This window comes from Phyllopteryx taeniolatus, chromosome 22, assembly GCF_024500385.1.
Source record: "Phyllopteryx taeniolatus isolate TA_2022b chromosome 22, UOR_Ptae_1.2, whole genome shotgun sequence".
Classification (NCBI taxonomy): Eukaryota; Metazoa; Chordata; class Actinopteri; order Syngnathiformes; family Syngnathidae; genus Phyllopteryx; species Phyllopteryx taeniolatus.
This window is the reverse complement of record NC_084523.1, coordinates 100,668-121,322: the sequence shown is the minus strand read 5'-3', so window position 1 is coordinate 121,322 and position 20,655 is coordinate 100,668. Positions and strand designations below refer to the sequence as shown.

At 43.1% G+C, this 20,655-nt stretch overlaps 4 non-coding genes across 4 annotated transcripts; 3 read left to right on the top strand and 1 right to left on the bottom strand.

Moving 5' to 3' along the window:
* Positions 1 to 793: 793 nt before the first annotated feature.
* trnag-ucc (transfer RNA glycine (anticodon UCC)) lies at positions 794 to 865 on the top strand. The gene has a single exon. It is a non-coding gene; the product is annotated as a tRNA-Gly (tRNA).
* A 4,623-nt stretch (positions 866 to 5,488) lies between these two features.
* trnav-cac (transfer RNA valine (anticodon CAC)) lies at positions 5,489 to 5,561 on the top strand. Its single transcript has one exon. It is a non-coding gene; the product is annotated as a tRNA-Val (tRNA).
* Positions 5,562 to 9,980: 4,419 nt separating this feature from the next.
* Positions 9,981 to 10,052, top strand: trnah-gug (transfer RNA histidin (anticodon GUG)). The gene has a single exon. It is a non-coding gene; the product is annotated as a tRNA-His (tRNA).
* A 4,161-nt stretch (positions 10,053 to 14,213) lies between these two features.
* On the bottom strand, positions 14,214 to 14,286 carry trnav-aac (transfer RNA valine (anticodon AAC)). The gene has a single exon. It is a non-coding gene; the product is annotated as a tRNA-Val (tRNA).
* Between the last annotated feature and the right edge of the window lie 6,369 nt (positions 14,287 to 20,655).

The following is a 20,655-nucleotide window of genomic DNA, read 5'->3' as shown; positions in this document are numbered from 1 at the left end:
TGCGTCCATACTTTTCATCACATCCGTTACTGATTTAATTTTGATGGACATTCAGTAGCCTGGATTCAACCTTTGCAGATTCCACTCGTGAAGTTTTGCGTTCTGCCCTGCACACTTCTCAACCTGCGGAGTGGATCATGGGAAATGTGATTTGCTTCTTAGACTGGCCCATTCAATTGCTGCAGAAAAAAACAACACAGTTTCATACTCCGATGTTCCCTTGCGCCATCACAGAACTCAAACTTAATCCAGTCACGCTGAACAATTTATCATTAAAACTGGTAAAATAAAAAATACACATTCATCCATCACAAGTCTGCTGTACGAAAATCCAATCTAATCTAATCTCATCTAATCTAATCTAATCTATTCCTTGGAATATGAATCGATACATCGATATTAAAAATGGATCATTGCACCCTGAATAATAATAATAATAATGATTTCTCCTTCCCTGACCCTATCGCGACACTACCGGTATTAATCACTGTGTGCTTGTTTATGTGTGTGTGTGTGTTTTTGTGTGGGTGTATTTTGTGATGGGCTGGGCTCTTGAATATTTTTTTGCGGTTTTAATTTGTCTGTTTTGAAATTTGTTTTGACACTGTATCTACTAATATTGAGACTATACTTCCACATGTTTTGTGAAGCTCATTTGTTTGTAATATCTTTTTATTGGGTTTATGCTTGGACATTGGTTCAGTTTCCAAAAAATCTCACTCCATGATTTAAAATGGTCAGTGGTTATATCAGCCACATATATAGTATGCAGGTGTTGGTGGTAAAGACGCAGGCGTTGGTGATATAGTGGTGAGCATAGCTACCTTCCAAGCAGTTGACCTGGGTTCGATTCCCGGCCAACGCAAGAATTTTTTTAATGCAGGCCTATGGGGGGCACAAGTCAGTGCAAACTGTAGGCCAGTCCAAAGCCCGGATAAATGCAGAGGATTGCGTCAGGAAGGGCATCCGGCTTAAAATTTGCCAAACAAATATGAGCGTTCATCCAAAGAATTCCATACCGGATCGCTCATGGCCCGGGTTAACAACGTCCGCCAACCTGCAGGGCGCCGTTGAAAATTCAGCTACTGTGGGTCGAAGTCAAAGAAGAAGAAGAGGTGGAAAGCGGGTTCTTCGGCAGAGAGAGAAGAGGAAAGCACAGAGCCTAGAACTGAATGTGGGGACTTTGAATGTTGGGACTATGACAGGAAAATCTCGGGAGTTGGTTGACATGATGATAAGGAGAAAGGTTGATATATTGTGTGTCCAGGAGACCAGGTGGAAAGGCAGTAAGGCTAGAAGTTTAGGGGCAGGGTTTAAATTATTTTACCATGGTGTAGATGGGAAGAGAAATGGACTCGGGGTTATTTTAAAAGAAGAGTTGGCTCAGAATGTCTTGGAGGTGAAAAGAGTATCAGATCGAGTGATGAGGCTGAAACTTGAAATTGAGGGTGTTATGTATAATGTGATAAGTGGCTATGCCCCACAGGTAGGATGTGACCTAGAGATGAAAGAGAAGGAAGGAGCAAGACGAAGTAGTTCTGAGCATCCCAGACAGAGAGAGTGTCGTAATTGGTGCAGATTGTAATGGACATGTTGGTGAAGGTAATAGGGGTGATGAAGAAGTGATGGGTAAGTACGGCATCCAGGAAAGGAACTTGGAGGGACAGATGATGGTAGACTTTGCAACGATGTAATCTGAAGGAGGTTACCGACTGTAAGGTAGTGGTAGGGGAGAGTGTGGCTAGACAGCATAGAATGGTGGTGTGTAAGATGACTCTGGTGGTGGGGAGGAAGATTAGGAAGACAAAGGCAGAGAAGAGAACCATGTGGTGGAAGCTGAGACAGGACGAGTGTTGTGCAGCTTTTCGGGAAGAGGTGAGAAAGGCCCTCGGTGGATGGGAGGAGCTTCCAGAAGACTGGACCACTGCAGCCAAGGTGATCAGAGAGGAAGGCAGGAGAGTACTTGGTGTATCTTCTGACAGGAAAGGAGAAAAGGAGACTTGGTGGTGGAACTTCACAGTACAGGAAATCCTACAAGGAAAAAGGTTAGCTAAGAAGAAGTGGGACACTGAGAGGACCCAGGAGGGGTGAAAGGAATACATTGAGATGCGACACAGGGCAAAGGTAGAGGTGGCAAAGGCCAAACAAGAGGCATATGATGACATGTATGGCAGGTTGGACACTAAAGAAGGAGAAAAGGATCTATACAGGCGGGCCAGACAGAGGGATAGAGATGGGAAGGATAGTGCAGCAGGTTAGGGTGATTAAGGATAGAGATGGAAATATGTTGACTGGTGCCAGCAGTGTGCTAGCTAGATGGAAAGAATACTTTGAGGAGTTGATGAATGAGGAAAATGAGAGGGAAGGAAGAGTAGAGGAGGCAACTGTGGTGGACCAGGAAGTGGCAATGATTAGTAAGGGGGAAGTTAGAAAGGCATTAAAGAGGATGAAAAATGGAAAGGCAGTTGGTCCTGATGACATTCCTGTGGAGGTATGGAAGCATCTAGGAGAGGTGGCTGTGGAGTTTTTGACCAGCTTGTTCAATAGAATTCAAGTGCGTGAGAAGATGCCTGAGGATTGGAGGAAAAGTGTACTGGTGCCCATTTTTAAGAACAAAGGTGATGTGCAGAGCTGTGGGAACTATAGAGGAATAAAGTTGATGAGCCACACAATGAAGTTATGGGAAAGAGTAGTGGAGGCGAGACTCAGGACAGAAGTGAGTATTTGCGAGCAACAGTATGGTTTCATGCCTAGAAAGAGTACCACAGATGCATTATTTGCCTTGAGGATGTTGATAGAAAAGTACAGAGGTCAGAAGGAGCTACATTGTGTCTTTGTAGATCTAGAGAAAGCCTATGACAGAGTACCCAGAGAGGAACTGTGGTACTGCATGCGGAAGTCTGGAGTGGCAGAGAAGTATGTTAGAATAATACAGGACATGTACGAGGGCAGCAGAACAGCGGTGAGGTGTGCTGTAGGTGTGACAGACGAATTTAAGGTGGAGGTAGGACTGCATCAGGGATCAGTCCTGAGCCCCTTCCTTTTTGCAGTGGTGATGGATAGGCTGACAGATGAGGTTAGACTGGAATCCCCGTGGACCATGATGTTTGCAGATGACATTGTGATCTGCAGTGAAAGCAGGGAGCAGCTGGAGGAACAGTTAGAAAGATGGAGGCATGCACTGGAAAGAAGAGGAATGAAGATTAGCCGAAGTAAAACAGAATATATGTGCATGAATGAGAGGGGTGGTGGGGGAAGAATGAGGCTACAGGGAGAAGAGATGGCAAGGGTGGAGGACTTTAAATACTTGGGGTCAACCGTCCAGAGCAATGTTGAGTGTGGTCAGGAAGTGAAGAAATGGGTCCAAGCAGGTTGGAACGGGTGGAGGAAGGTGTCAGGTGTGTTATGGGACAGAAGAGTCCTTGCTAGGGTGAAGGGCAAAATTTATAAAACAGTGGTGTGACCAGCCATGATGTACGGATTAGAGACAGTGGCACTGAAGAGACAACAGGAAGCAGAGTTGGAGGGGGCGGAAATGAAGATGTTGAGGTTCGCTCTCGGAGTGACCAGGTTGGATAAAATTAGAAATGAGCTCATCAGAGGGACAGCCAAGGTTCGATGTTTTGGAGACAAATTTAGAGAGAGCAAACTTTGATGGTTTGGACACGTCCAGAGGAGAAATAGTATATTGGTAGAAGGATGATGAGGATGGAGCTACCAGGCAAGAGAGCTCGAGGAAGACCAAAGAGAAGGTTGATGGATGTCGTGAGGGAAGACCTGATGGCAGTTGGTGTTCGAGAGGAGGATGCAGGAGATAGGCTTAGATGGAAAAGGATGACACCCTGTGGCGACCCCTAACGGGACAAGCCGAAAGGAAAAGAAGAAGAAGAAGATTACGAGCAAGTCCTTTAACGTCTCGTCAACGTTTACATACCTGATGAAAGATGGACCCTCCATGGTTGAAGTCACGATATGAGCTTCTTGCTGGTCTTGGAACTGATTACTTTTGGAAAGCCCCCTGAGGTTTTCTATACACTGATGCTCTTTCATCACGTGACTGCGTACGTCACAAAGAGCGCAGCGTCTCCTTGGTTACACATACTGCACAGCTCGAACTGAAAAGAGTTTGGAAAAACAGCAAACCTCAAAATAGGTTATATTCGAACGCTTATTTTCCCAACGAGTAAAAGTCAAACTTGCTCATTCACATCTTAATAAATATACCGAGAGAAAGTTGCCCGGATGTTTGATATTCGCCTAACATTCAGTTCTCAGACGCTCGTACTCGGCCTCATTACAACAATTTTGACTATTTCACGTGTAGTATGTGGAGGACAATTTCGGAAACTGTCCGTAAAAAAAAACTTGCGGCTGGATTCCTGGTCACTCCAAATGTAGATGTAATAACGGCAAAAATGGCGCTTGAGTCGACATGTTGCTTTCAGTCTGTGTTAGGGACCGTCTACAAGTTACCCATCCAAGGGTGACGAATGTGGAACAAATCAGCATATATCAAATAAAAGATGTTTATTTTCATTGTGTTTGCTGTAGTAGTTGGCAATGAGAGTACACTACTTACTACAGGTCAAGGTTTGCTGATATCTTGCATCATAGAAAAACTGGATGCAATTAAAAATCACAAAAAGGCAATAATCGTCAAACATATTCCTAAACATAACCATTATTGCTGTACTGTGATCATGTGTGCTGGGGTGCCATGCATTCAAATTGGGGAGACTGGCAGGGGTGGGGCGAGACGGTCACGGGGCAATGATGACCCGCAACCCATTGCCAACTACAACAGCAATCAGAATGAGAAAAAGTGTTTGGATTGATTTGCAGTGAAAATTGTCACGTAACTTGTAGAGAGTTCCTGGCGAATGTCAGGCAAATATCAAACTTCTGGCTATCTTTCTCTTCGCTTCATTGGAGGGTCGCCCAAGGAATAAATATGCAGCACAGGCCATTTGGTTTCATTTGTCTCTCTTTTCCGGATTTGTCGTCTCGTTACTTTTGTTTTTGGAAGTTACCGTTCAGGCCAGAGGGCACGCGAAGAAATTCAAACATCTACCACGGTTTTGGGCACATCCTCCGAGCGCAGGTCCCCGTGTCTCTCTAACCCTTCCCACCATCACCAACAGCTGCAGAAACGTGCGTACGCCAGCCATGAAGTTGGCGTCAGGCACCGCACATTTCCATGCTCATTTCACTCTTGATACATCTGAACTTTGCCGTGAAAAAGAACGTGCACCACGTTTTTGTGCAGACGTTTTCTGGGTTTGAGCAACGCCATGTTTCAGTAGGAAAGCCACACAGGTTTTTGCACATGAGGCCCCTGATGACTTGTTTCTCCTGGATGTGTAGATGGTAGTCGTGAATCTGTTCAATTTACCGTCCAAAACGTCAAATGCAGATTTTTTTTCCATTGGGTTGCTGGCTGGCAGCTCCCAAAAGTACTGTTGGGGCTGTTGGACAAAGCAAACCAGCAGTTTCCATAGTGTAGTGGTTATCACGTTTGCCTCACACGCAAAAAGTCCCTGGTTCGAAACCGGGTGGAAACAAGGCTTGTTAGTTGTTCTTTATTCTTTTGATCTGCCATGAAAAACTATGGGAGAGATTTTTGTCAAAATCTTTGGCACAAATATATCTGCAATTAACACGTGGTTTTTACACGAGGGATAGCTTGCACTAGCAGCCGTTTCTTCAAGCTAACGGCTAATGTTGAGTCAGTCAAGCACATAGAAACAAGCACACATAATTAAAATAAATGTAAATTAATAATAAATGTATGTACGTACACATATAATTCCCTCTGTGTCTCTAATGCGATTATTAAGCTTTTTATTTCATAATAATAATAATAATAATACAATAAACTTATGAAGCGCTTCGCAAGACACCCAAAGACGCTAATCAGATGACAATAACAGTGAGCAGGAAGCCCGGGTGGCGGGTGCTGGTCAACGACGCTGTCCACCGCGGTGGAATGCAGAAAAGTGAGATCCTCGCTGGACGTCAGGGGATGCAGAAGGATGTTCGGTAGCTGAGCTCGCACACATGTTCATGAGTCACAACCGATGCCGGGTGTTCAAGAGCTTGCCGAGACAGAGATAGGTAGGTGGTAATTTCGCTGACGGTTTTTGTTTTTTAAAATCTCCCCGCCTTTCCTAGTTTACGTGACAACAACAACGCATCGTCCTTCGGTGAATGTGTTGAGTGAACATGAACCTCAGGGATGGATCATGAACGGAATGAGGAAGCACTTGAATGAGTCTCTGAAAATGAACTGAACGATTCGGTGAACGAATCTTTTTAAAGAACTGTTTTAAATGAGGCGGCACGGTGGCCGACTGGTTAGAGCGTCAGCCTCACAGTTCTGAGGTGCGGGGTTCAATCCTCGTCCCCGCCTGTGTGGAGTTTGCATGTTCTCCCCGTGCCTGCGTGGGTTTTCTCCGGGCACTCCGGTTTCCTCCCACATCCCAAAAACATGCATTCATTGGAGATGCTAAATTGCCCGTAGGCATGACTGTGAGTGCAAATGGTTGTTTGTTTCTATGTGCCCTGCGATTGGCTGGCAACCAGTTCAGGGTGTACCCCGCCTCCTGACCGATGACAGCTGGGATAGGCTCCAGCACCCCCGCGACCCTAGTGAGGAGAAGCGGCTCAGAAAATGGATGGATGGATGGATGTTTTAAATGATGCAGTACACTCAAAAGAATTGCCGTGCCCATCACTATTGCATCATGAGGATGTGCGGTTGTTCACACCTCCAACAGGTAAGGCCCCTCCCCCTCTTCTCTGGTAGGCTACGTGCGCGATGACCACCCGCGATCAAACGCCCACGAGTGACGCACAGCAACAAGTCGCTGTAGCATCCTGTGTGAATGCAGCATAAGTAGCAGTTTTGTAGTGTAGTGGCTATCATGTTCCCTTCATATGAGAAACGTCCATGGGTAGAAACAAAGCTTTTTTTTCTTTTTCTTTTTAAATCTGATATCTACAACTAAGGGGGGAGATTTGTCTCAAAATTATTTACATGTTTGTCAGATCCACAAATATATCAGTGATTTACGTTTTCTTTTCTTTTTTATGTGTGAATTTATCATGCCTTAGCATTCAAAATATTCATACGCTGGCCCGGTCTGTAATTAACTCCATGTCCACTCTTGGGTATTACAGCCACAACAGTTTCCATAGTGTAGTGGTTTTCACGTTAGCTTAACACACGAAAGGTCCCTGGTTTGAGACCGGGTGGAAACAGGTTATTTTTTGTCTCTCTCGTCAGAGCTGTTGCACGTGGTTTGCTGGTCACGTTGTAAATCTTAAGTGGAGTGGATGTTACTGTCGTTTAGTGGTGATCATGTGCACCTCCCATGTGAAAGGTCCCTTGTTTTAAGTCTGGTTGTGAACAAGGCCTTTTTTAAATTGTCATTATTATTATTATAAATCTTCCATGAAAAGCAGCTTCACCAAAAGGTGAAGCTGGCAAAAACCTTCTCACCGTGGGGGAATCGAATCCCAGTCTCCTGCGCGGACACCGTGAATGGTTCTGTCAGTGAAGGGGAATCAGGATTGAGAGGCTGGAGACTGGAGGGCAGCCGGACGGCCAGCATTCCAGCTGGCCGTCACGTGCTGAAACAAGGACCTGACAGCCCTCGCTTTCACACGGCCTTCCTGCATTGCACTGGGATTTTAGTGATGAAAACTGAGTTTTCCAAAAATTCCACAAAGTTTTTGGAGTGAGAACAATGCAAGCACATTTGGCGTGAATTTTTGGAATGTGTCGAAATTAGAATGGTGTGAATCGAGTGAAAATTGTGAATGTAGAAGAACGTCAAAAAGGTAAGCAGAATTCATTCGGCTTTGGTTGGTAATAATTTTTCGACCTTGTTTCTTTTTTGCCATTAATGACACAACAATGGGCATTTATGTCCTCAAAGAACATGCCTCAAGTGATGACTGCATGATGGAGTTGTCCTTGAAGTCATCAAGGTTTTGCAAAACCTACATACTGTAGTGTAGCACTAGCCTTTGCTATGCTTTTTGGACTCATTTATGTGCTCAATCTCAGATACCCCAGTAAACTCCGTTACACCTTTGAGGTCGTGCAAAAGATTATTATGGACATGGATGGGCGTAAACTCTTCAACAGAGCACTTGGAATGAAGAACAGTCTGCTCCTGTTCTCGGAGTCGTAAATGTGCTGCCAACAGAAAAACATGTTAAATGTTTCTTTAATTTTTTTACATGAAGTTGCCGTTTGTGAGTTAAGTCGAAATTGCCACTGCGACTTGCATTTTTTAGATCGTTTAATTTTGTAATAATTTATTTTTGTATAATTGTATGGTTTGTGTAATTGTATAATTTATTTTTTCATATTTGATGTATAATTTTCTACTGACCTCTTTCATATTTATTTTATTACTGTCAATTTAACCTCTGAAGTAGCAGACAATTGTACTTATTTGCGCCTTTTCTCAGTTTCAAACTGGAATTTTAAAGACGTTGTTTAAAGGTTAAATAATAAAAATGTTTTGTTTCTCAGTTTAGTCCAAATCAGTTGAGTTATAATATGTGTGGCTTCAATACATTTGGGAAAGGAAATTTATAAATATATTTACAGAGCTAAACAGGGTACTATACTGAATAAAATGTTGTTTTAATTTACTTAATTTGAACATCGGTTGCACTTGATTAAAACGTGGTAAATTATGTAATTTTCCCCTCTTTTTGAAAATGACGTAAGTTTACCACATTTTAATCATGTGCAACCGATGTACATGTTCAAATTTAATAAATTCAAAGTTATTTTTTGGGAGTGCAGGGACATACTGAAATTACTTTAATACTATGTAATACCGTCAATAAAAATGAACATTGAGGAATCAATTTAGAGACACATTTAAGGTAATGGAGCCTGGACATGATGAAATTACCACATTTTCATCATGTGCAACTGATGTACATGTTCAAAATAAGTGAATTCAACGGACCTTTTTTTCAGTCTTCGCTTAAATTGTGGTTAAATGTCATGTTCATCGGGGAAGAGTGAGGCAAAGTGGATGTATAAATTCAAATTTGTGAACTTCAAACAAATTGGAATTCTCCTCCTGTTTTCTTTTTGATGTGGAATCACTTTAAGCCTAATAAAGTCTATTTGTTGCAATGAAGCTGAGATAGAATAAAGACTTTTAATTACATTAGTCAAGAATAAAGGCTGATGAGTTCCACTGGGGAAGAAAAAAAAAACCTTTGGAAGACTTTTATACATATTTGCCACAAAATCCTACAACCATAGAATGGCAAATAAGGTTGATATGACTCATTCTCAAACAGAATATTTATACTTATATTGTCTTGTCAAAGTGTTTTGATGAGATGGTCTTCTTTTCTTTTGGGCTTGTTCCTTTAGGGGTCGCCACAGCGTGTCATCCTTTTCCATGTAAGCCTATCTCCTGCATCCTCCTCTCGAACATCAACTGCCCTCATGTCTTCCCTCACGACATCCATCAACCTTCTCTTTGGTCTTCCTCTCGCTCTCTTGCCTGGCAGCTCCATCCTCATCATCCTTCTACCAATATACTATTTCTCCTCTGGACGTGTCCAAACCATCAAAGTTTGCTCTCTCTAAATTTGTCTCCAAAACATCCAACCTCGGCTGTCCCTCTGATGAGCTCATCATTTATAATCTAAAAAAATATGACAAAGTGGAGAGTGACATGAGTGGCACATTTCATCACCACAGAAGATGTGATCACAAAAGCGGTTGAAATGGTAATCTGTATTAAATGTTGATTAATATTCTTATCAATACAGTAAAATGTTGAGATGATTCACTTGATCGACAGTTTAATGCCTATCATGCCCTTCACATTAATTCACTGTCGTCCTGGCTCAGCATCATGCAGGGTTTCCTTTCAGCCTTGGTACAGCCAACAGTTTTAGACAGACGACTTTCGTGCCAGGTCCTACCTACCCAAGCCGTGATCGTATAGTGGTTAGTACTCTGCGTTGTGGCCGCAGCAACCCCGGTTCAAATCCGGGTCACGGCAGAAGTGAACCCCTGCAATTACTTTTTTTAGTGCTGCCGTTTGGTTTGTGGGACGGTAAAAATCATCCACAGGGGCTTGCAGAGGGCCCAATGCTTTTGTGGGGCTAGTGGCGCAATGGATAATGCGTCTGACTATTGATCAGAAGATTCTAGGTTCAACTCCTGGCGAGCTCGTGTGCAGTTTTGCATGTGGTATTAAACCCAATTCAGAATGCTGTATTTGTTACGTTCACCAGAAATGTCTGCGTCACGCTAACTCATGCTACACTGTCAACGCAAACCGTGTGGAGGAAACTAATTTCGGCCGCTTGTATCCGGGATCTTGTTCTTTCGGCCACGACCCACAGCTCGTGACCATAGGTGAGGGTAGGAACGTAGATCGACCAGTAAATCAAGAGCTTCGGCTTAGCACCTTCTTTTGTCATGTTCGTGGTTAGGGCGAAGGCGCGGAACGCAAGGCAAGAACATGGAGGACCCAAGTGCAGGGAAGCAGAGAGGCAAGCCAGGAGTGCGGGAGTCTCAAAAAATATTATTTAATCTTCAAAAATGACAAACAAGGATATTGGATAATGCAAAACTAAACAAAGTCCCACAACAGATAACAACAAAACCAAAGTAACAAAGACACACTTGAATATCTAAAACTGGAAACAAACTATGACCTGTGAGTAAGACGTGGAACATGGTGAATAACTAGGACAAGTGGGGGGGACAGATGAAAAGGACAGAAAATACTTAACGATAGGGCTTACTGGAGGAGGGTAGGTATGGTTGGCAGGCTGAGGACGGTGGGAGGCAGTTTGGTGGTGTCCAGGGTGACGCCATGTTCTTCCCGCTGGGTCCTGTTCTGGTCACTGTGCCAGATGATCCTGTTCTTTCAAAAACTGACTCCAGCCGATAGAAATTATGACATAGGTGATCGTGAACTGCTGGCGGTCAAGGTGGCTTTGGTGGAGTGGAGGCACTGGCTAGAGGGGGCACAGACTTCGTTTTTAGTATGGACAGATCACAAGAGCCTTGAGTATATTAAATCTGCTAAAAGATTAAATGCGAGGCAGACTAGATGGGCTCTGTTCTTCACTAAATTTAATTTCATGTTATCCTACCAACCTGGTTCTAAGAATGGTAAACCAGATGCTTTATTACGTATTTTCTGTGAAAATAATTCATTTTTCCGACCCTAAGACTATTTTGCCCAAGTCATGTTTCATTTCTGCTTTTGTTTGGGACGTTTTAAACTGCGGTTAAAGAGGCTCTGAAGAACACTCTTAGCCCTGAAGATTGCCCTTAAAACAGGCTTTATGTGGTTCCGATCTTAAGGGGAAGAGTCATCCACTGGGCTCACACTAACCATACCGTATGTCACTCAGGCATTGCCAAAACGCAATCTGTGGTCGAACAGCGCTTTTGGTGGCCTAATGTTAGGAAGGATGTTATCGATTACGTCAATGCTTGTCAGGTATGTGCTGCTAAAAGGCCCTCTCGTCAATGTCTTTCTGGGGAGTTGCGACCCCTGCCAATACCACAACGTCGTTGGTCAGACATTTCCGTAGACTTTGTGACAGGATTACCGGTCTCTAAAGGTAATACCACCATTCTCACAGATTTTAAAATATAATTTTTTTAGAATCATCTTTTATTGTCATGAACATGCATGCACACAAAATTTGTTCTCTGCATTTAACCCATCACAGTGAACACATACACATGTTAGTGGAACACAATGGAGCAGGGGAAAGCTGAAGCACCCAGGGAGCATTTCGGGGTATCAGTGTCTTGCTCAAGGACACCACAGCCGTGAGTCTGGGGGATGTTGGCGGATGGTCCAGTCAGGGTCTTGAACCTAGGTCCCCCACAGTGGTAGGTAAGGATCTTAACCATTGGGCCACGGCTGCCCAATTCTCTAAGATGGCACACTTCATTGCACTTCCGAAACTCCCCTCAGCTAAAGTGCCGAGTTGATGATTAACCAGGTATTCAAGTTTCATGGTTTTCCCAAGAATGTGGTATCTGATAGGGGCCCCCAATTCATTTCACGATTTTGGAAGGAGTTTTGCAGTGTAATGGGTGCTACCGTCAGTCTGTCATCTGGGTTTCATCCTGAAACCAACTGACAAACCGAGAGGCTGAACCAGGACCTGGAGACTGGGCTCCGATGTCTCGCTTCACAGGAGCCACAATCCTGGTCTCAGAAGCTGGTTTGGGTCGAGTTCTCTCACAATTCCCTCCCCTCTGCATCCACTGGTCTATCGCCTTTTCACGTTGTGCATGGTTACCAACCATCTCTATTTCCTGCCACAGCCCCAGAGTCCACAGTTCCAGTGGCATTGACATTGGTGAGACGCTGCAGGAGGACCTGGGAGCGAGCCCGCCAGATGCTGCTGCGCCAGCTGACCGTAGGAGGACACCGGCCCCGAACTACAAAGTGTGTAAGCGAGTTTGGCTCTCCACCAAGCATATTCCACTCCGGGTGGAGTCCCGGAAGCTCACTCCCAGGTTCATTGGGCCCTTCCCCATCACAAAGATAATCAACCCTAAGTCGATGCGGGTCCACCCTACTTTTCACGTCAGCCTGCTCAAGCCCGCCCGGGAGTCCCCTCTGGTCCCACCTTCCAGGCCCCCTCCTCACCCCCGGTTTGTGGATGGAGGCCCTGTCTTCTCTATGAGGCGGCTGTTGTCGTCTCGTCGGAGGGAGAGGGGGTTTCAATATCTGGTGGACTAGGAGGGCTACGGGTCTGAGGAACGTTCGTGGGTGCCGTCTGCATTTATTGTGGATGACTCGCTTATTCGGGACTTCCATGTTGCGCATCCAGGGGTTCCGGGGCCGTCTGGGGCCGGCAGTTAAGGATGGGTACTGTCATGGGTGTGTGTTCCGGTTTTTGTCTTCCCCCTGTTTCACACACACCTGCTCCTGAGAGCATCTTCACCACCTGTGCCTCGTTCACCCGAATTACCCATTGCATTTAACCTTGTGTCTCATTCTTTTTCGTCGCAAGTTCGTTGTACCTTGTCGTCACGTTCCAGCATTCCTTGTTTCCACGTCAAAGACTCACAGTAAGACTAGACCCTGTTCCGATTATCGACCTCGCCTTTGTGCCTCATGTTTTTGGATTCTGTAGCCTTTTTTGGATTGCCTGCCTGTGTACCGACCTCTGCCTGTATATTAAACCTCTTTTTTTGAAACTATCCATTTTTTTTGGAGTCGTGCATTTTTGGGTCCTATGGTTTGTTCCGTTCATGACATCTTTACCACAACGGCTCGATACAAAGTCCGCATCACTGCAGAGGCTGCACCGATCCGCCTGTCGAGCTCAAGTTCCATTCTTCCCTCACTTGTGAACAAGACCCCAAGATACTTGAACTTCTCCACTTGGGGCAGGATCTCATCCCCGACCCGGAGAGGGGACGCCACCCTTTTCCGACTGAGGACCATGGTCTCAGATTTGGAGGTGCTGATTCTCATCCCAGCCGCTTCACACTCAGCTGCGAACCGCTCCAGTGAGAGTTGGAGATCACGGCTTGATGAAGCCAACAGAACCACATCATCTGCAAAAAGCAGAGATGCAATACTGAGGCCACCAAACCGGACCCCCTCTACGGCTCCGCTGCATCGAGAAATTCTGTCCATAAAAGTTAGGAACAGAATCAGTGACAAAGGGCAGCCTTGGCGGAGTCCAACCCTCACCGGAAACGAGTCCGACTTACTGCCGGATATGCGGATGGATGGTGTGCATTTATCATAACTTAGCATTTGTAAATATTCAATTGTGCTGTGCATTGTTGATGGTGCGTTTGTAGATCAGCGCATTTATTTTTGAGACAAACGGAACGCAGTTTTCAAGATACACACACACACACACAAACGCACACACACACACACACACACACAAAAGTTGAGAATCTTCACACGCAGCCTTTTGATCCTGATTCTCACTTCACTGGAAGAACTATTCACGGTGTCCGAGCAGGGGAGAACGTTTTTATCGAAGCTGTTTTTCAAGGCAAATTAATTTTAAAAATAATAATAACAATAACCAGTCCTTGCTCATACTAAGATTTGAACAAGGAACCTTTCACACATGAGGTGCACATGCACACCACTAAGCTATGGTAAAATTCACTGCATCACCAGCACAACAGCTGCCTGACAAGCAAGAAAAGCTGTTTCCACCTGGTCTCAAACCAGGGACCTTTCGCATGTTAGGCGAACGTGATAACCACTACACTATGGAAACTGTGGTGGGTGTTGTGCCCAATGGCAGACATGCAGTTTTTGACAGACCAGCCCAAGTAACCAACTCACAAGCAGAATTGAATATTTACAAATGATAAGTCATAATGGAATTTATTTAAGCATTACTGAAGTAAGAATTCTTTTGAGAGGACCAAGTGTTTTGAGCAGTTATCAAGCCAACCATCTTTTCTTTGTATTTCTACATCAATGGAATTCCTACAGCCATTTGTGATTTGACGGGGCTGCCGGTTTTCCACCCGGTTCAGCCACGGTCGGCTTACCGGGGATTTCGGCAGGGTCGGACCATCGACTGTTGGATTCCCATAAAAAGGACTCGCAGTCAAGTCATCATCCTGATAGGAAACTGCAGCACTGTGGCATCAGAGGATGTCAATATTGATTGGATCAAAGGCTTTTGACAAGTCTAAAACAGGTGGGCTGCCATAGGTTTACAGGTGGTGGGTCACTGAGAGGAGGGTCTCTCCTCTTTGTCTGATTTGCGTGTTTAGGTTGCTGTATATTTTTACCCTGTGTGCCTTTTCATTTTGTAGTGTGTGTGACCTGTCGTCCCCCGCACGCTGAATGAATCTCCGAAAGTGGATATTCTCTAGCTGGAGCTGTCGGCCTTGTCACAACGGGCATTGTAAATAATTGGCAATAACAATTATGTTTTACTTTTCAAATAAACAGCTTGAAGCATGCACACTTATCTCTTATTTGGAAAACTATGCAAGTGAGAGTGAGAACAGGTGGTAACGCACACATTAATAAGTGTGTTTTAATAAGTTTAAATGTGCTTAAAGCATGTGAGATGTGAAAACCTTTATTTTTAACTACAACCCCAACGTTGTGTTAAACAGATAAAAACAGAATACAATGATTTGGAAATCATGTTCAACCTATATGTTAAATATATTATAGAAGTTATCATTTATTTGCTTAGCTTGCATTAGTATTATGGACGATTTTAGATGTCTCGCCTTCAAAAAGAAGACTCAGCATCATCCGATGGAAGGGCGCCTGGACCAAGGACGTGATCGGATGTGGTCGGGTCGTGACAGGTGTTGGTCCAATGTTTTGTGTTGCCTCCGTGATCCTTGAACCACTTCTCATAAACAACTTTGCTGGTGTTGAACGTTCCCATGGTGTCTATCTCCATAACTGTCTTGAAGGCGAAGGAAAGTGCCATGGCAAGGACGTGATCGGATGTGGTCGGATGTGGTCGGATCGTGACAGGTGTTGGTCCAATATTATGTGTTGTGTCTTATTGCTTAGAATACTATGCCTGGGAAAAACCCTCTTATTATCAAATATTATGTGTTGTGTCTTATTGCTTAGAATACTATGTCTGGGAAAAAAACCCTCTTATTATCAAATATTTTGTGTTGTGTCCTATTGCTTAGAACATTATGACTTGTAAATCCCTCCTATTTTAAATAAATGCAGGAGCGACGGGGGAGATTGTTTAGAGCGTGTTGAGAGGCTGTGATCTGAACAATCTCCCATACGCCCTCCTCATGAGAAACAGAAACCAGCGTCTTCATTCCTTTTGTGTCTATTTTTTATAATGTTGGGTAAGATAAATCTAACACTATATTGAATTGAATACTCTACAAAGACAAGATATTTAATGTTCAAACTGATCAAGTTTATTGTTTTTCGCAAATAATCATTTACTTTGAATTTTATACAACACATTCCAAAAAAGCTGGGACAGGGTCATGTTTACCACTGTGTTACATCACCTTTTCTTTTAACAACATTCAATAAACGTTTGCGAACTGAGGCTTTGTAGGGGGAATTCTTTCCCATTCTTGCTTGATGTACAGCTTCAGCTGTTCAACAGTCTGGGGTCTCCTTTGTCATATTTTACGCATAATGCGCCACACATTTTCAATGGGAGACAGGTCTGGACTACAGGCAGGCCAGTCTAGTACCCGCACTCTTTTACTACAAAGCCACGCTGTTGTAACACGTGCAGAATGTGGTTTGGCTTTGTCTTGCTGAAATAAGCAGGGGCGTCCATGAAAAAGACGTTGCTTTGATGGCAGCATATGTTTCTCCAAAACCTCTATGTACCTTTCAGAATTAATGGTGCCTTCACAGATGTGTAAGTTACCCATGCCATTGGCACTAACACAGCCCCATACCATCACAGATGCTGGCTTTTGAACTTTGCGTCCATGACAGTCCGGATGGTTCTTTTCCTCTGGCGTCCATAATTTCCAAAAACAATTTCAAATGTGGACTCGTCGGACCACAGAACACTTTTCCACTTTGCATCAGTCCATCTTAGATGAGCTCGGGCCCAGAGAAGCCGGCGGCGTTTCTGGGTGTTGTTGATAAATGGCTTTTGCTTTGCATAGTAGTTTTAAGTTGCACTTACGGATGTAGCGCCGAACTGTATTTACTGACATTGTTTTTTTTTTTAAGTGTTCTTGAGGCCATGTGGTGACATCCTTTACACATTGATGTTGGTTTTTGATGCAGTACCGCCTGAGGGATCGGGCATTCAATGTTGGTTTTCGGCATTGCCGCTTACATGCAGTGATTACTCCAGATTCTTTGAACCTTTTGATGATATTATGGACCGTAGATGATGAAATTCCAAAATTCCTTGCAATTGTACATTGAGGAACATTGTCCTTAAACTGTTCGACTATTTTCTCATGCACTTGTTCACAAAGAGGTGAACCTCGCCCCATCTTTGCTTGTAAATGACTGAGCAAATCAGGGAAGCTCACTAGTTGCCTACCGTGCACTTCCAGAACAGTTTGTCCAAATTTGTCTGAATTGCTATATTTTTTTTATTTTGCCAAGAACATTACGCGGGAAAGCTATTTCAGTCTATTATGTAATAGGATGAAAATGATTCTGCATAATGTTAAATTGCAAACATAATCATGATTCTGTCTAATTGTTAATAAATTATGGCTTCAATCTTTATTTTATGAAGTAAAAAAAATATGATAAAGTGGAGAGTGACATGCGTGTCACATTTCATCACCAGACACGATGTGAGCCTAAAAGCGGTTGAAATGGTAATCTGTATTAAATGTTGATTGATATTCTTATCAATACAGTAAAATGTTGAGATGATTCACTTGATAAATAGTTTAATGCCTATCATGCCTTTCACATTGGTTCACTGTCGTCCTGGCTCAGCATCCTGCAGGTTCCTTTCAGCCTTCCTGCAGCCAGCAGTTTTAGACAGACAACTTTCGTGCCAACCCAAGCCGTGATCGTATCGTGGTTAGTACTCTGTGTTGTGGCCGCAGCAACCGGTCCGGAACCTAATCCCAGAGGTGGAGTGGGGATTACTGGACATTGTACTAAAGTAGCTTTTTAGTTTTTTGTTTTTTTTATCTTACTGTCGACAATTTACTTTCACTCTGAAGTTGAAAACCTGTAATTTCTCTTTGTTACTTTGTCAAAAATAACTACATTTTTCAAATTCTATGGCTGATCGAGTGTTGAGGTCTCGATTGAGATATTTTGGATCTTAAGGGAAGATCTAAAAAAAAAAATCTTGATGTCGTTATTAGTTATAGTTTTTGTGTCATTCATTGCGGAAAGTGAAACCCATGTAAAATAAAGGTATTACAAGCCCTTGTTTTTTGCAAGCTGATGATAATGGTTTACCAATAATGAAAACCAAACATCATAGTCTCCAAAAAAATTTATATTTATCCAACACAAAATTGTGTCTCGTGAAAATAATGAGTGGCTAATAACTCTGCGAAGCCAGTAGCCGCAGTGGCTGGTGAGCAAAAAGTTCATGTCAAGCCCTGGACCTGATGAAAGAGAATATTCACATTGGCAGGATGTTTAATCTTAAAACAAATGACTTTGGCTCTGATTTGAAATCTATATTCAGTGTACCTTCTTAAATCATGAAAGCACATTGAGATACCTTGTGTATGAAATGCGCTATATAAATAAATTTGCTTTGCTTTAAATCTGAAATGACTTAAGAATGGATTTGTTCAGAAGATAGGGACCGATATGGGTCGGGGCTGAAAAATATTTCCGACTTACAAAATCTCCACGTGTGTGAAAACAGAGTCTCCCCCAGTCATGACGTTGTGGATTGTGACGTGAAACAGAATGTAACCAATCAAGAAGCGCCCTGACTCAGGAACAAGGAAACAACTGCTAAAAAAAAAAAAAAAAAGGCTCACCCGATGTCATTTTTTTTTTTTTTTTGTATGAAGGTGGTTTGCCCAGACAAGTTTTCAAATGTCCTTTATGGACGACATCGCCATTCTACAAATTTGTTTCCAGACCCGTGGTGGAACAGAATCCTTGTTTGTGGTGTTGTGTGTTTGAGATTATCAGCGCACACCACACACAACATGACAAAAGTTATTAAACGCCTGATTTTTTTTATGTTCATGCGTTCGGTCTGGAGCAGATGAACTTTTAAGATTGGAAACATCCTTTTGTGTGTCCCGGGCCTTAGGAAGAGAATTGTCGATCAAGGCGCATGTTGGAGGACATTTAGGTGTGGAAGTATTGTAATACCAGCTTGAACAAAACGGTGTTTGGAAACTCAAGTGAGCTGTTTTTTGTTTTTTTCCTGAAAAGTTGTCACTTTGAAGGTGAGGGGATCAATCTGACAGCTATGATATATAAAATATGACTAATTACTTCCACTTCATAGTATAGTACATTCCTTTTCCCACACCAGCAATGCCAGTGCTTTTCAATTTTAGATTTTGGCGGAAAGGAGTGTTCAAAAGCGAATTAGTTCTTTCCCAATTGCTCCAAAAAGAATTATTATTGGAAATGACTGCCAAAATAATAAATAATAATAATAAAACAAACTTGTTTGTGAAATATGGACCATTAAGACCCATACTTCCTTTGAGCAATGCATGCATTTGGTCCAAAGTTTTCGTGACGTCAATATCAAGAAGTGAATTATTGATTGAAATAAGACTGTAAAGAAACTTTGACTTTTGGTGGTAAACTGTCAAATGTATTTGTGATCCTTCATAAAATACACCTCTTAAAACAGTATGGGTGACTCAATTTGGGGTTACAGTGTTCCCTCGCCACGTTTTGCAGCTTCAGTGCTTCGCGGGTTTTTCCAAAATATTCATTAAAAAAATAAATAAATAAAAATAATTTAAAAATAAATAAATACAGCCATATCGACAGCCACATTGCGGAGACGCGTTGTTTCATGTTGATGTGTGCGAGAGGTTTCCCTGCATGCCAAGCAAAGAGATGAGTTGACTCAGAAGCTTTGTACATGCCTGTACTGTACGGGCACTCATACAAGGCGTGTGATTGGTTCCCGGCGCGACATCGACCAACGAGAGCACGAGTGGATTTATCCCGTGAGCTGATTGGCTGCACATCTTTACAGCCTCACCCAGCATCTTCCCTTGTTGTGTCTCGCCAGTCTCGTGTTCGCAATAACTTTTTTTGTTTAAGCGCAAATTTTTTTGATTGGTGAAGCAAGCCCTTACAATGCCGCCGAAATGCTGTGCCCCTGCGAAAGCTTCCTCCGGGGCGCCCAAGAGGAAGAAGAAGATGATGACCATCAGGGAAAAAGTGAAACTTTTAGATTTGATCAAAGAGGGCAGAAGTTATGCATCTGTGGCACGCCATTACGACGCGAATGAATCTACAGTGCGGTACATAAAGAAAGAGGAAGCAAACATCCGCAAAACTGCTTCAATAAGGAAGCGAAACGTGTGGTAACTCCGCATAATAAGAGAATAGTGAAAATGGAAGCTGCATTGGCATTGTGGATTGCTGATTGCAGGGAAAAGACAGTGAGTTTTGTTGGATTGTTATATTTCATACTCATGAAGCTATGTTCCATTATCTGACAATTAAGTTTCGTTTCCAAAACACTAGGGTGATACATGATTAAGTTTTATTATCCTTGAAATTATGTAGGAGTTTAGATTACTGAGGAATGGTGGTTTTAATATGACTCCCCCATTTTGTGATAACACCCAAGGCCAGAGATACCTTCTGCCAGTCATAACGAAACCTTCTGATGTGTATAAGAGGAGTTAGCTCAGTAAACGAGGTGTCTCATTCAGTGGACTTGCACTCTGGTGTACAGTTGATTGAATGAACCCTGAGACTCAGCCCTCTGGTGTCTTTATTTTTTCCTCTCTTTTTGGACAAAGAAAACGAACATGCAAGGACGATTGAAGGTTCCATGATCTATTGAACATTGACATTATATTACATCCTTAACAGATGGTAACCCCGCGTCGTGATAGGAGAGGTTAATTTTGGTCATCACCAACTTGGCCTGGACTCATAAACAGCGCGCTTATAAACTAAGGTAAGCAGAGACCTTTTTAACAAAATTCTGCGCATTGATAGTTACCAAATTATTTGT